Here is a 4,546-nt window from a genome sequence, read left to right as displayed (position 1 = left end):
AACGGCTCTACTATTCAGACACTAGAGCGCCTTTTGAGGGAGAGGTCCGCGCTAATCGTCCACTGTTGTACTTTTGGAACAATTATATTGTGTTTTTCGAGGTAAAAGACAGGGAGGGGTGGCAGCGAGTTTGTCAGAGGACAATGTGGACTCTGAGCGGGATTGAAAGTTTGGCAAACAGGGGGAAACAGAGCGTGAGGGGTCCGCGGGCATCCTCTCTCGGTTTAGTTTCTGCGGTACTGAGGCTGTGCTGTAGTGAGTGACGGAATCGTGAAGACATTTCGCTGTTCGATTCTCTTGATGATGAAATACTGTGAAAAAATATTATTAAAAAACATTTTTATCTTGTTTGCCAAATGATAAGATCGTTTCAGAGTATAACAAATAATTTAACAAAATTCTTTCAGACCGTATTCCCTGTGAACCCTGATTTACCAGACACTTTAGAAGCACCACAAATGCAAATCTGTAAATAATACTAACTGTATTTAAAAAAAACCCAAAAGAACACGTGATCACATTTTATTCATTTCTATAAAATGCCACTAATTATGGCTTTTAAAAAACTTAAAATGTGTATCTTTAACACGTTGTCATATGGACAACAAGCCATTAACTTTGATTAATTTGACTTGATTGATCGAAGACTCACGAGACTTTACGATGCTTTAGATTTCCAGTGGGACATGAGGATAGCAACCGATTCATTGTTTTTGATTCAGCCCGATTCGTTTGGGACTCCGACATCGGGGCGACGTATGTGTTGATTCCCTAAAAAGAACCGACTCTTAAGAGTCATTTGCCATTTGCACAATTTTCCTGTGTTTCGAAGTGCAGAAAACACTGCCATTGTATTTCTGTGATGTATTTGAGTAATTTCAGAGTATTTTAGTGAATATAAGCGAATACATGTTTTAGATCCATCGCATCATTCGACTGCGGCACTTTCTGAAGTTCCCAATCATAAGATGCAGGTGTTCAGTTATGGAAAGCCAATTACCTAGAAAACAGCTTGATATTTTATTCGTTCGACTTCTCTCGCTTTCATTGGGTAACAATACTTTCGCTTTTTCTTTTCCAGAAATGCACCACCTCTGGGTCGCTAATAATTTCATTTAGCGTCAGGATATAAATTACAGAATTCATATGGCACATTTTGGTACTGAAAGTCATGGTCAGGTTATTTGTCTGAATGGAAAAGTAGTGCACACCTTGATTAAGTTCTCCGACATTTCCAACCTGTTGCCATGTGATAGTCTGCGTAATTGCATAATCATCGAGGATGGTAACTAGCAAACTCACTCTGTCACACACCTCTTCTTGAGGCTTGTGGTCTGTGTTTTGTTTTATAGGTTGTCTGCTCATTGCGCTCACTTGGTTGGCATATTGTGACCGTCACTTATCATATCGGTCAGCGCAAGCCATTGTTTCTGACCACTGACGCTCACGTGCTCAGCAGAGCTCGTAGGTCGTGAACGCGCCTCTGTTGTGTCTGCGCGCTTGCTGAGAGCGCTCATCCATCCATTCCACTGCAAAACAAGGAGGGGGTTACTGCGGGGGTGCTTCATTAAAAGTGAAAACACTTACACAGTCGCCATTTTATTTTGGTAGTCTACTTCCCTATGAGGTAGCAGGTGGTTTATGACTACACAACAGATCAAAACTACAATATGTCACTATTTGCAGTGGTGTCATACAACTATAATAGCCACACCTAAAGGTGTATAAATTACATTGTGTAGATAACCTAACACCAAACCCAGCAGAATCAAAAAACTACCTTCACAATAATTTGATTCATATTGTTCACATTATAAGTCAAAACATTTGCAAAAGTGCCAAGATTGACCAAAAAGAATGAACTATTCTGGAAAACTGCAATAAATTCCAACAACTGAAGAGTATTATTTTATTCATATGTTATTATAATATTATTATTAATATCATCATCATTACTATTGCAGTTAGAAATGAAATATAGCATTAATAGAAAAGCATTGCTCATCTGTAAGGCCCTATGACATAACTGTAACTAACCGGATGATTCATCGCGCTGTACCACTCACTCCAACCCTTTTGTCCTCCACTAAAACACATGTCTGAGGCTCATGAATTGTGCCTAAAAACATCAAATTCACAAGGAGGATCACTTAATGTGAATGCATCTGCGTGATTATGTTAAAGTGCACAGTTTTCCATTGCAGCATGTTTGTGACCTCAAAATGTTTGTGAGTCAGTCTGAAAACAGACACCACAGACTACAGACTTAATGATATGTGAGACTGACTTGTGTTTAAGGCTTCATTAAAATGATGAATGTTATTTCTATCCCTCCCATGTATCCTTGTCATTTTGATACCTAGCAGGGCCGTCCTTAGCTGATGCGGGGCCCGGTGTGAGGTAGGGAACTGGGCCTTCCTCGGTTGGGGGGGATGGGTGGTGTTTCCCCTCGGTCCATTCCCTGTGGGGCCCCCTCAAGCACGGGGCCTGGTGCGACCGCACCAGTTGCACACCCCTAAGTACGGCCCTGATACCCAGCCACCAACACAACCTGTGGGTAACACTTTTTAGAAAAGTGCAGTGAATGAAACATCCCTCACCTCATGCACATACCACAATGAAGGTGAATCATGGTTCAGTCAAATGTTTATGTCCTGTTTTGTATTCTGCTAGTTGCTACCTTAGTTTAGTTTCCTTGTCAACAACAGCAAGAAAACACAAAGTAATTATGCATATGTGTCATTCATTGAATCTCTTTTTCCAACACTCTAATGACAATTCGCAACTAGTTTACGTTTTTGCAAACTGGTGGCTGATTTATATGGATTTGTGCAATCACATTTATACGTTTTCATTCAGACTCACACAACTGATGGTTAGGTTTAGGCATGGACCTTCATTGGTATGTTTTTTTTATCACATCGCATAAATTCAAACAATATCACTACCTTGTAAAATATTTTTTATTAAAAAAAAATTTTTTTTTGGAGATTGGGTTGCTTTTTCTTCACATGGAAAATCCCCTCACACCCATGCCATGCATTGAAACTCTTTTTCCATCAGACTCTCATGGCAATTCATTACTATTTTACATTTTGTCCGAATTGATAGCTTATTCGTATGACTTCGCACAATCTCATTCCTACATTTTCGTACAGTGTGCTTACACCCACTGACGTAATGGGGTAGGGGTGGACCTTCATGCTTACATTTTTTACTAAAACCATGAATCACATCGTACAAATTTAAACAAAATTGCTGATTTCAAATTGTTGGCTAATGACTGAAACTGATGGCTAATTCACATGAATTCTTTCATACATTTTCATACAATTTGCTTATGCCCCACTCCTGGTTAGGTATAGGGGTGAACCTTCATGCTTTCATTTTTTCCCATTAAAAAAAGTACATTGCATGAAATCACCACCTAATGAAATAGTTGAGATTGAGTTGCTTATTATGCACATGGAAAGAACCCCTCCCACACATGTCTAAGTAACCCACTCTGTAGACTTGATATATCTGGGTCACTCTAAGAAAGCATGAAGCATCTGTATATCTGCAGTGCTGAGTGTGTTTTTAAACTAAATTTAGACATGTTCTCAAAGTTCTAAATGTCATGCAGATGTGAATGAAACCTATTTAGTTCAAACACTATGAGATTAGTGACTGTGGTTAAATCTCTCTCATTATGTCTCTGTAACTACCTGCTGTACAGCTCATTCATACATTACCTCAGTTTTCCTGACTTGTAAGACATTAAATGGTAATCAAAATAATTTACCATAACTATAACTCCTATATCCTCTCCTTTATATTTTTATAATTCACATTATGTTTCCTATAGCCCAGTGTGAACAATCATTTAGGAGGTATGAACTGGGAACTAAGCTGATTTTCCTCCACAGTTTTAGGGTCATTATTAAGTACTGAAACTGAAAGATCAAGATCCTAAAAATCTGATACAGCCGAGAGGAGGAGGAAGATTGAAGGTGGTTTCCAGGAGCAGGTTTTGCAGCTGCTGAGTCTTGTGTTCCAAGGACAGATAAACCTGACTGGGGATTTTTTCTCCACTTGGGCAGCTGTATGGAGGTTAAAAGACCAATTAAACACATGACAATAAGTGAAACATATACACATTAAAGACAGGCTACTTATGTCTGGAAAACCCATTGTCAGTGGTTCCCCAACTGTCATGCAACTGTAAAATTAATCTTGTCATAAATTTTGTTTTACATAGGCTACACAATGTCAGTGTTTTAAGTAATGTTTGATTTATAAAGGCTCAATAATTCACATTGTAGAACAAAAAGTCTATTTTTGTCACTTTGCAAAGTTTACAGCAGACATATATTTATATCTGTCTAAATATTTTCTTATTCTCAAAATGAAAACGTACAAAACGTAACATTTTAACTATAATATCCGTCTAAATTCTAGTTATAAAATTATTGCTTTCCATAAAAACATAACTGTTTAATCTCAAATCTCCTTCGTACAGTTTTAGAGGCTTTTAGAACTCTAAATTTCAATTTGCTTTTGCAGC

Source organism: Cyprinus carpio, chromosome A23 (assembly GCF_018340385.1).
Source record: "Cyprinus carpio isolate SPL01 chromosome A23, ASM1834038v1, whole genome shotgun sequence".
NCBI lineage: Eukaryota > Metazoa > Chordata > Actinopteri > Cypriniformes > Cyprinidae > Cyprinus > Cyprinus carpio.
Note: the sequence above shows the minus strand (reverse complement) of the source record.